The 12,495-nt window shown below is 40.7% G+C and overlaps 1 long non-coding RNA gene across 1 annotated transcript; it reads right to left on the minus strand.

Moving 5' to 3' along the window:
* Positions 1-3,770: 3,770 nt before the first annotated feature.
* LOC112945049 lies at positions 3,771-9,114 on the minus strand. Its single transcript, XR_003248933.1, has 3 exons — positions 9,054-9,114; positions 8,010-8,207; positions 3,771-4,449 (listed from the first exon to the last, which is right to left on the minus strand). It is a non-coding gene; the product is annotated as an uncharacterized LOC112945049 (long non-coding RNA).
* Positions 9,115-12,495: the final 3,381 nt, after the last annotated feature.

The raw sequence follows: 12,495 nt of genomic DNA on the forward strand, positions 1-12,495 counted from the left end.
ACAAAGGAAACAGTGAATGTCTTACGTGTCCCCTAACCGTAGGAGCTATTCTCAGAAAGAATGACTGCTGCTGCTTCTAGCTGGCTGGACAGCTGATGGTGATGGATTTTGTCATCGGCGGTATTAATGACAACCTATTTCGGTACAAAGACAGAAGCCGAGTCCTGTCTGCACCTCTCTTTTGAGGCTTCACTAGAGATTGCTGTCTTTTTCCTGAATGAAGAGGAAATAATGCCCATAAAATCCTTTAGATCTGTGTGTTCCGCTTCTCTATACTTTACTCTTTTTATTTTTTTAATCTTTGTTACATTTCAAGCACAGTATGTCATTTATATATATCAGCAACTTGCCTTGCCTTCTAAGATATTATATTTAAAACCTGTCTGAGAGCATGATAAGTAATTCAGTTTGACAGAACATGATGCATTAAGATATTCCATTCAATTCTTACAAGCACCTTGTCTGTTGGTAGAAAAAGTAATGGAGCATCAATGCCTTTGCATCCCGACTTCCTACCTTTCGCCACTCACCCAGAAAGAAGCAAGTTAACTCCAATCCTGAAAGTAAAGGTCCACTAATTTTATTGAATTTATTATTTTAATTGATGGATACTTCAGCCTTAAAGCAGTTTAAAGAGCAAGAGTCCCTGACTGTTTCAGGAATTGTGTCACTATTGTTGTTCAGGAAGGCAACCCCCTGTCAGTTTTATACATATGAAAGAAGTCATGAAAATTCATATCCCCTAGGACCCCTATAGGGTGATATTTCTCTCTCTTGGGGCATCTGTGAAAGTACTCTATACAAACATAAAGGAATATTATAAACATCAGTAAAGGCTGTACCAGAAGTGAACAGAAATAAAGAAAAGGATGAAGTACAGAAGTCCTGAAAAATGCAAGACTCATTTTTACAGTTAAACAGATGAGAACTGAATATATACAAAGCTATATTTGAAAGGATACATTTATAAATAAGAAATAATGATATAGAAAGGAAGATGATAATGAACAACTTCAGACACCACAGATAACAGAGAGAAAGATCAGGGCTACATTTTTGACTGATGGAAACAGTGCCATTTTCCGATTTCCAAAGGCAAGTGAATTAACAATTTCTTAATTTAAGTCAGGCCATTTAGACATAAGATTGTTCCACTGCCCTTTGAAAACCTCAGATTTATATTCTAAAGCTGCTATAGTAAATTCATTACTCATATCACTTAAAAAAATGGACACTTTTTCCTCCACTGGTAACACTGCAGCACCTTCTTGGGGAAAAAAAAAAGAAAAATGACTAAAATGTATAAATGACTTAGTTTCTAAGTGCCTATGGCAGAACTCTGACAATCACTAACAAAATCCAGCTTGTCTGCAAGCTTGCTTGGGTCTGAGATGTCTCTCATAAAAACAGAGCAGCTAAATCAAATCCTTGCACGCAATTAAAAAGGGCTATCATAATTTAGTAAATTATTCCACTAATGGAGGTAATATAACCAAAATGGCCCAAATAAATTTTAAATAACCTTCACCAGTGAACTTTTTAAAAAGGAACTCACTTTTAAAATGTCTTAATTAAAAAACAAATACAAACTATTCTTACAGAGCTCTTGTAAGGTTCTTTCTGCCTTCACTAATGAGGAAATATAATGGAGCTAATTTTTACAAAAGCTCTTGTTATTTAGTATTATTAAATTGGATCAGGTTTCGAGGGGCTCATAAGCAACTTATTGAAATGGAATTAAATGGTCCATGTGCTGGATTAAAGGTAGCATAAAAATAGAGAACGGAAGCACATAGTAAATAATATAAAAGGCAGAAATTTTCAATGCAGAGTATGTACCCTGTATTATTCATTTTTTATGAGCAAGTTATACATGAAAGAATATTGATTCATGTGTAATAAGTGAAGTGGAAGCAAAAGTAAGAACTGAAGGAATCTATTTTGTATATTTCGTATATAATGAAGGAAATATTCATTAGAGTCCGATGCTTGAGGACCTTCTAAGTCAAAACTTAGAACATTTAAGATTATTTCTTTCATTCCACAAATGACAAAATACTAGATATTTGTTAAAATGAAAAGCAACATATTAAATTGTTATCTTTGACTTAGTGTTTATATATCTATCTCTGGCAGTACAGAACTTGCTCACACAAAAAATGAAAAAATTTACTGCATGAGATTCAAATGGATTCAATATTTTCAGTGCAGACTGAACAGGATTAAGGATTACAACAGAAAGAATGGTGATTGCTCGAGATTTCTGAAATTAAACAATTCAGTTTCACTGAATATACAACATTTTCCTGCAACATTTCCTCCTTTCTTTCTCCTGTCCCATCTTTCTATCTTCCTCATAGAATAAATTAAACTACACATTCTTGCAAGGAGGAGGGAAGGGAAGAAATAACTCAATATAATTTTATGAGGTTTTCAGGTATTTGGTGATTGTTTTCATTTGAAGAAGGTCAGGTTTGAGTTTTACCAGCCTTGACAATGTCACTTTAGCTTAAGACCTATAAGCCAAGTGGTTGCTTTTGCACAGAGCACATATGGGCCCTTTTAAACAAACATTGACACGGTCTGCAAACCGTATCAACCCACTGCAAGGCACTGGTTATGGAGAGAGAGCAGCTTCAGGCAGCAGGAGCCAGGCACAAGGACACGATGAGGGGACAAATGAAAACGAGGGGTCTCTAGGACATCCCTTTAATGCAACCTGGTACTCCCTGCTCCTAAAGCAGGGAATTTAGGCACCAAACCAAACCTGGCATACAAATCACTGGCAGGAATGAGGACTGTGCATTTCAGAGAAAAAGATTATAAAAGCAAAGCTAGATTTTGGTGCTAGGAAGGGTGAAGTTCACAGTCTCTCATGGCACTATGCTCTGAGCAACCCTGCCCACCCCAAACATGCCATAAACATGGAAGAAGCAGGAGCTACAAGAAAGATTAAAACAGGTTTGGGAAAGGATGCTGGAAGCTACAAAAAAAGTGTGGATATTGTTACTGCTCTGTACATAACATCCTACTGAACCATGCACAAATGCCAACATCAATTTTCCTTAAGGCTGCACAGCTGAAAAAAGCGGAGGGACCACGGGTAAAACTTCTGGCCCTTAACCCAAAATAAAAGGCAGATGTGGAACAAACGAAAATGCATTTTCCATACTGACAATGCCAATTTAATCGAAAGGCATGCAACAAGATTTTAGGAAGGAGCTGGGGTGGGGAAGGTCTGAAGGAACATGGGAATGAGTCTTTACCATGGCACTCCTAAAGACTGAGCTGATTTTTAAAGTACTGCCCCTTGTCCCTCCTGCAGTATTTCCAAATCTTTTTGCTTCTTTCTCTGCTTGTACAGAAAGAGTTAAAAACTATTTGTGAAAACTGTTTGAAGCTGTACTAGTTACGTTCAAATCGGAACTCTGAACGTGCTAAGATTTGTGACACCACAAGATGAGACCCAGGTATTTAAAAAATACACATTTGGTGGCAATATACTTGACAAAGAAGCGCCCCCTTTCTCCTCCAGAGCCGACTGAAGCCCTAGGAAGGAGGTATTAACTTCTGTGGGTTCTGATCCCAGCCTTTGTATATTAACAGCAGTTGATGCCAAGTTATAGAGGTGTTAGAAATCATAAACCAGTGTTACCTCACTTTATTAGTTACATTTTATGTTTTATTTTGACTTTAACAGAGTCTCTGGTGGTATATTTCCCATTTAAAAAGCAATATATTTTCTCCTTTCCACCAAATAAAAGCAGTCAACTTTGGGATCACTTGTACTATTAACACTGGTTCACCAATTCACTTTCTTAAAAGACTTGTTTTCAATTTCAAGTAGAACACAAATTTGGCGTTCCTTTAAATGAGGTAGAGGAGTACGGGGAGAGGAGAGAAAGCAGCAGATCTGGCTTTGTAAGGAGCAGCCAGGCTCACTGCAGCTGACATTCCCCTTCCCATATATTGGGGGAGCGCAGGGAATAACAGCTGGGATACATGACTCACAGAAATGTTTACAGAATTACAAGTTCTTCATTAGGATACATATAGTTAATTATTGATGCTGTGCAATCTCTTTTTACTACAGTATTGACACAAATTACATCGGAGGCCTTACAGATCTGATTTGGGGAGCAATTAATTTACAACTTCTAGAGCAATTTCTCATTCAGCTTTTATCTACCCAAAAACTACACAAACATTCTCAAAACAGAGCTGAGGAAGCGAGATGTCCCTTCCAAAACCAACCCAGCGCCGAGCCGAGAGGGCATTTCAGACGGCGGCAGGTACCCTCAGCAGATGGCAAGTTGCTGACAGCTTTAGATGCTCTAAATTCAATGAATCGAGGTACTACTTGTTCCAAGTGAGTGGGTGGTTAATTACATTCGCCCTTTGTATTGCTGACAGATAATGTTGATTCTGGTAATAAGGAAACGGAGAATTCTGCAGGAGAGGAAAACGTGTTTTAAATTCAGAACAAAAGGTCAATTTTGCACCCATAATCAAATCATTTTCCTGCCCTAACAAGCCACATCTGAAATAGGGAAATGGTATTTTACAAGATAAAAATCTGTGGGTTCTGCAGTAGAGGTCAGTAAACAAGTTGTTGAAAGGTTGTGTGTAAATGATTATTTCTGTCACTTAGAATTACAGCAGAGAGAATCATCTCTGACTGCAAACCTTAAGGTACACCAAAAGGTATGTCAATTCACTCAAACATGTAAATCTTATTTCCATATTCAATTACCTTAGAATATATTGTGGTAATCATTTGTACACATCCATTTCATTACCCCACATCACTGATTGGCATTTGAATGATAAGCCTTTGTATTTTAGCTTGTGTTATTACCTTCATTAGCAGAATAGGAACCCAAAGCCCGAGTGGGCAGCTCAGGTTGCAGTAAATCCAAAATAATCATATGTAAAATAATTAAAGCTACTCAAATCAGCATCAAAGTGGCCTCTTGCATGGTCAGCAGCGTATGAGATTTCTGAATAGCAGTGACTAATCTTAGCTGACATTTCTCCAAGAAACATAAACTCTGTTTCATGATACTTGAGCACGACAGCATCACGAAAGATCCAACTTAACAGAGACTCGCTCGGGTGGCTTGGAGCAGCTCAGGGTGGTTCAGCAGGCACCGAGCAGGCTTAAAATGTTTCCCATGTTTTATCAAATAAGCAGCTATAACGATTATCCAAATACAAAACATAATAAATGTGGAGAATATCTTATGCATTATCTTATGCATTAATTGATATGGTACTTGGCCTTCTAGAGCTATCATCTGATGAGCCCCTGGATCCTTCCCGACACATGTGAATACACCACATGCCGAGCTCTACAGAGCAAATTACTTTCCCTTTAAGTGAGATAATAGGCCCACTGTGGTATCCCAATTAAGAGAGCCCTGGCATACTAATTTTATGCTTTCTAATTAAGACTCATTTGCAGCTCGAGGAGGCTGGCCAGGGCCTGGGAGAACAGAGAAGGGGAAGCGCAGAGGCCGCAGCCTCCGCTGGCCTCCACTGCCCCACAGGCACCAGCAGCGGGAGCTCCCTGCTCAGCATGGGGCTGAACGTGGGCACGTCCAGCCCCAGCTTCAGCCCCTTCTGCAGGTGGAGGAGGAAACTGCCCTCCCAAGGAGTTTTTTTCGCTTCAAATGAAATTCCACTCTGGAGTCGTCAGCTACATTAGAGAGACCCAACACATTCAGTTTTATCTTATATTATAAATAAACAATATTATGAAAGAGAGAAGTGCAGGCTGAGGTGTCTATATCTGTGCAGGAGAACTGGGGGGCAGAACTAGAGACGCTGTCACAGCAGGTGACACACGCACTGCTGCTGTGACATCTTCTTTGTGCTGCAGCAGGAGAGCCAGGAGGGAAAGCAGCCCGGGAGGAGCAGGCTCACCGCCTCTTACAGCTACAGCACCAAAACCACTTTTCTTCCCATTCCTCTGTATACATAAGGAAGGGATGAAGAGAACAAGTGTTCTGCTGAACCGTCCCACTGCTTCCCTGGGTCTTTACCACCAATTCAAAAGAAAAAAAAACTAAGGGGTTTTTAAAAGGTCTGCTTGGCTGGAAGGGGAATAACTTCAGAATCTCTTCCAGAAAAATTCCTTGCTAGCTTGCACACTGCCCCCATGCAAAACTTCACATGCCGATTGCCTGCAACTACCTATGGCAAACGTGTGTTATCAGGCACAGCCAAAGAGAGTGAAAAAAGAAAAAACTTACACTGTGAGAATAAGTTGAAAGTGCAAAACACAGCGAATCTAGATGTTGGTAAAGAAAATATTGGGGTTTTTTAAAAAGAGAAAAATTCAGTACAATAAGAATTTAAGCATCCAGCACCAGTACGTCTTTTTCCTCCACGCTGCTGTAACATGAGACCGAGTACAAACCACAGTGCCATGACAGAGCTATAAATATTGTCTCTGGCATTACAGACTCCAAGGCAGGCTTGCTTTCTAACACTCTCATTGCCCGAGGAAAACAACTCTGTCTTCACATTAAGCCAGCTTTCACTGTCCTTTGTCTTCCTGCGAATCCAATGGAAAGTATTCAGCTTTCTGATCTGCCCCTTTCTTCCTTGGATACAGTACAAAGTATAATTTCCTAATGAAATAAGTAAATTGGCTGTCTATAGAGAGACAAAATGAGAAGCCACCAAAGGGAATGCAGTTTTAGTCCTCGAGAGCAGTACAAGGATATCTGCCAGCTATAAATATAAAACATGGCTTGTTCACCAAAACTCCTTATCTTCAGTGAAACTCCAGAGGTCTAAATTTTCTCAGTTTACCCCCAAGATCTTCATCCTGCTGCAAGAGCCCTTTCCCAAGCCCTCGGTGGGAAGGCTAGAGCACAACCACAAAGGACTCTGCACAAAACTCAGTTTGGGTTAACACTGAACTTGGTGTGTGCAGTCTGAAGCGGCATCTTTTGCTCGCAATTCCGCAAAGGAATTTACATATTAAGAAATAAAAGACTGTGGGCCAGATAAGTATTAAAATATTTACGGCTTTTGGAAATCCAACTCCTGTTTGTAAATGTAATTTATTATGTCCAGTCTGCCCAAGAGACAGCACTTCCAAGTCTTCCTCTAAGTACCACAATCAGTGTCCCCTGCAGATGAGGGTCCTTACTGTTAAATATTCATAAATCACACACAGAAAATCAAAGTTCTCTAAAGCCCCCCCTAAAACCCTCTAATACTCACAACTTCTGAAATTTGTTTTGGGTGTGACATATGACTGCTTTAAAAGGTATCAGAAACACAGAAATTAGAAACAAGTATTTATGAAATAAAGAAAGATGATGAAATTTATACATTTCAGTTTGTATCATGTGCCTCATGGTTAAAAAAAGACTATTGGAAAAAAAAACTCTGACCTTTGCTTGTTTGTTTTTCTTTAAAACATCCTTGCATGAAAGTAGTGCACATGCAGTTAGGTGCCTTCTTCCAAACAAGTCTGAGTTTGCACATTGTCATGTAAACATCTAATTGGGTATTTTTATTTTCTCTTGCACGCACTTTATCTGATACTTACACAGACACATTTTTCTTAATCTAAACCAAAACAGAAAATACAATTTTTCTAAATTCAGGTTGCCTCGGGCCTGAGGGTTTGACTTTTCTAGATGACGGAACATTTTCCCTCTCTGGAGAAATACTCAGGGCGCTATGAACAGCGTGCCAAGGAGAGCATGATGTATAGGACCCCGCACACACGCAGTCCCCATCTGCCGAGAAGGCCCTGCTGGTCCCCAGACGCTCAAAGCAAAGCTGCTCCTATTTATCTCAGAGGTCAGAAACCCACCTGAGCTGTGCTGGGAGCACAGGCCTCACTCTGCAGATTTCCAGTTTAAAATCATGCATTTTTTCATGAATTTCCAAGGAAGACACAAGTCCAGTCAGAACTCATTCAGAGATTTGAGCTCTTCTATTCTCAGAAGTAATGAAAAAGTAGAAAAATGAGTTACAATTCTTACCGTTTTCTGTCAGTCAGAAATACTGGACATAAGATGTAATTGGAAGTAGCAGAGAATTTCCAGCAAGTTCAGAGTCTGCCAAGAAGGACAACTCAATAAAAGAGTCCTGCAACCTTCAGTGTTACCCTGAGGTTTCAGGGTACTTCTTGAGAACACCATCCTCCCACACATAGCTCCCAAGGAGACATGTCCAGCTATCTGCAAGCATAAGGGTAAACCCATTACAACAACTGAGCTTCAAACCACCCTTTAAAAATTGGGCCAATATGTACAAGACCAAAACCTTGGTCAGAATTCCCCCTGCTCCTATCAAACAAAACTAAGAATTCCTGGTTTACAAATGAAAACTGCTAACTGCAATTATACATGGCAGAAAGCACGCTTACAAATGTATAGGTTATTATATGAGGCTTTCTTCTTATTTCCTTCCCTCCTTTGCCCTGTAATGAAGAAGCTGTTACTGGCAGAAGGAATTAAGCATGAGCTGCTTTGAATGCTTTTAGTCTGTCACTTGGCTTAACACTCAAGAGCTGACTTGAGAAGTAACTCCTTTCTAACAACTGTGCGACCGTATTTCCTGAGAACTGCACTCTCTAATGAAAAGCCACATGCACTTTCCAAATGAAGCCTGACAGACCCTATCACAGCACTGCTGCTTTAAATGCCACCTGCACAGAGTCCATCTCCTGCACATGGACTTTAGGGAAGCAAACTACTATTGTCTTCAGTCACAATGTGCGAACAGCTAAAATCAAGTCAATGTTGGAATAAGCTGCTAGGGCTGTTGCTACCTGCTTCTGGCTCCCCTGCATTTAAGTGGTTTCTATCCATGGAATTCAAAGCACTGGGTGAACTGGGTGGGAGCCTGTCTGGCAGTGCTGGCAGGAGCAACCTTGGGATATCTCTGAAAGTAGCTCCCGCTTTCTGGGAGCTGCCTTTGGAGCCTTGGAGGGCTGTTCCGCCGCTGCCTGCAGTTTATGAGTGCAGTGGATGGTACCTGTGCTGAGGCTGGCAGTACGTTTCTGCAGAACTGGAGTGCTGTACCTTGTCCAGATAGTTTTCAGACAGGTTAAAGTGAATAGCATTAACTTTGTCACGGGAAATTCCTGGAAAAACAGGAATAGATGACTCAGTTCCTTTTATGGAATATGGGAATAAATATATATGGAATAAATATATACAGGGTATATTTTTATATATTATATAATAAGATATATATACCAAATATATTTATATATCTAAAAGTATATATGAGATAAATATATACAGGATGGGATGTCCATGGCATTGGCCACGCTCCCTCCCAGACTCACACGCCAGGCAGAGCCCCAGGGCAAACCACCCAAAAGGCCGTGCCGGCTGCTTCCTGCACCCTGCCTGGCACACCAGTTATCTCCCCTTCTTAGACTGCTGCTTTAAAGGATATCTTAGAATTTGTATCTAGAATAACTCAATAGTGTGATTGTGTTTTTTTCACTAAAGGCACCGAGACCACTGCATATATCTCTGAATGGCACCAAACTATCATGGGCCACGTGGTGGCCTTCCCTCCTGCACTGACCAGCCTGCATTGAAGGGCTCATGTTCTGATGGAAAATTGATGCAGGAGTTATGCTCATGATAAATATTCACACACTACATTTAGCATCATGGGGATAGGTCCTGATATATTATAGGGACGTATTATAGCACTATAGGGAAGTGTCCTGACTTACTGCAGTTAAACAGGGACACGTACATTGCAGAATCATTCTGACAGCTCAATAAATTGTTGACAGCTCTGGCTACAAAAATAACCACCCACAGTAGCTGACTAGGAAGCCTCCCAAGCAGCATGGCCAAGTGCTGGAGGAAAGTTGAGCTAACGGAGACAAGCGGGTTAAGGACAGTCATTGATACAACTTTTATTACTGTAAACAAACCTGCTCCAACTCATAACCTCGCTTGTCGTAACCCTGCAGGGCTCCCTTCCCTGCACATCTGACAAGCTGCCTTTCCTAGCAAGGGTAAGTAAATATCTTCTACCATGAACAACTATGCTTAACCTTAAAAGAGGATTAGAAAATGCCAAGAGCCAAGGCAGCTGCACAGGGATGTGTTCACCTGAAGACTCCCCAGTGGAAAATGGCATTTCTGGGATCAAAAAATACAGACTCGAAATATTTTAGTCATCACGGTACGGAACATAACAAGTCAGAAGTTGACTCAGGCAAGCCAGAAAGACTGTCTCAGGTCATAGGCAATCGCAGCCCTTTATGGAACTGTAAATTGTTTTTAATCAGGATGAGAGAATCAATTAATGAGAGAATTAATGCTTTTAACAGTAATGGTTTTGAGTCTCTGGTGGCTCTGGCGGCTAGGATCCAAATGCTAACTGAAAGTTTTTTGCACTTGATGCTCATAACACGTTACAACATTTGCAGTCCAAAAGATGGGGAAACCATTTGCTGCATCGTTGGCAGCGGACACGCAGTTCTTGGAGTGCCACTTCGGGCATTCTGCATGGAGACTGGTGCTCCTTACGGCCAAATCCCAGCGGGACTGCCCACGCTGCAGGGCTTGGGGAAGGCTCCCTGCCTTGGGGGCTCTACCACAACAGCCACATTGAGAGGTCTCTATTGGAAAACACTGCGCTGCTTTTCAAGGAACCACATTTTCTTGGGACAAGCAATTCTGGGTGCAAATGAAGTTTCTCAGACTTACTAAACAGAACTCCCCTTCTCTTTTCTTCCTGTGCCTCCTTCTAGCAATGATCTGGATGGCAGTGCCCTTATTGCACTGAGTAGGTGTTACAGGTAATCCCATTGCAGTCAACTGGGCTAGTCATCAAGTAGAAGATCGGTCCAAGTAAGCTAGGGCACCAGATCCTTTCAGAGAATCCAGGCTAGATCCAGAAGAGATTATTTTGTTTCTTCCCCAGATTTAAGGCTTCAGAATTCTATGCTTTTACTTTATTACAACTTCAGCAAAGGGCCATTTTTTTTGTGTTGAAAAGTATATACCACGACCGGGTATAAAATCATTATTTGAGAAAGACATCTACAGTTTATCTGGTTTCACCAGACTCATTTTTCAGTCTATATTTCCTCACATTAATAAAATACATACAGCAGACCCACTGCCAAAAACTCAGCATTCAGGAAAATAAATAAAATTTGCTGTTGTATTTCATTTCATTTTGACTATTTCACACACCTTTCACCTTGTATATTCATCAGCCTTTCCAAAGCTTCAGGGAGATCCTGAAGGATTGGCTCTGGAAGCAGTTCAGCTGGCACCAAAGCTGCAGTTTACACTGCAGTGCTTTAACCCTCTGACCTCTGCTTGTAGGAATTTATGGGCAGCTACATCCACCTCACGCCTGGAGGTGTGATGCTGAATATGAAGCTGGAAGGGAAGGATTTTTCTCTTGCAAATTGCTTTATTGCTTTTTCTCTGAAGTTTCATATTCACAAGCCAGAGACCTTCCTGTTCATCGTTCACTTTGAGGGAAATTCATTGCTAAAGAAGTAGGTTGAAGACTTGTAGTCTTGTTAACAGACTGTGCCCACGCAGGCGGAGGCTCCCGTGCTGCATAACCCCGAGCATCGATTCCAATTTGAAAAGGCAAACTTTGCATCTTTGAATCAAAAATTGAATCTTTTGAGTAAAGGCAACTTTCTGAAGTGGGCTTTAACCAAACTCTCATGGCCTTCAAGGCTTATAGGGTTTAGCAATCACATTTGCTCTACCCCAATGGTTGGAAACAGAACACAGGTAGGACCTCAGATGAGGTCTAAAGGGAAGCGAATGCATCTGTGATGAACATCAGTGGTGCTTTAGTCAGTTAATCCTCTGTTCATTGTAGGAGTGGATTTTTTTTAACGTCTAGAAGATCATTTGCTGACAAATAATATAAGAGGATGATCTATCACACAAGTCAATGAAATTTCTCATTATCAAAGATGTGCTGAAATTAAAGCAAGAAAGGATCTGTAAGGTCATCTAAGCTGCTATCCACGAGACTTCGGACTGTCACGGGCAGCTTTTTTCTTTTTGAAAAGCAAGTTTTAAAAGAGCAAATGATGACTTTTTTCAGCACCTGCCTTGCAGCAAACAAAGACAGGTTTCCATATCATCTCAGACAAAGGGCACAGAAATAACCAAGGTCCCTCGCGCGGCTTTGAGTCAGACAGCGGTGACAGCTCTGTCACCCGCACAAGGGACACCCCTACTGTAAATGGCAGAATGCAGCAGTTGCCACTGCAGGAGCTTAATTAATCTTTTAAAATTGCATCAGTGCAATTTTAGTACAACATATGTGTCCATTGACTAAGTGCTATTCCATTAGTGTTTTTAATAGACTTAAGTAAAAACAAGGAAAAAAGAAAAATGCACATACAGTGGGATATAAAACTCATATAGTTTTGCAGTACAGATACAAGTGTGTTTCAAACCACAGCACCTGGTTCCATCATTTTAACTTGGGCACTTTTTAAATCAAGCC

This window comes from Nothoprocta perdicaria, unplaced genomic scaffold (assembly GCF_003342845.1).
Source record: "Nothoprocta perdicaria isolate Ctin4 unplaced genomic scaffold, notPer1 scaffold_18, whole genome shotgun sequence".
Lineage (NCBI taxonomy): Eukaryota > Metazoa > Chordata > Aves > Tinamiformes > Tinamidae > Nothoprocta > Nothoprocta perdicaria.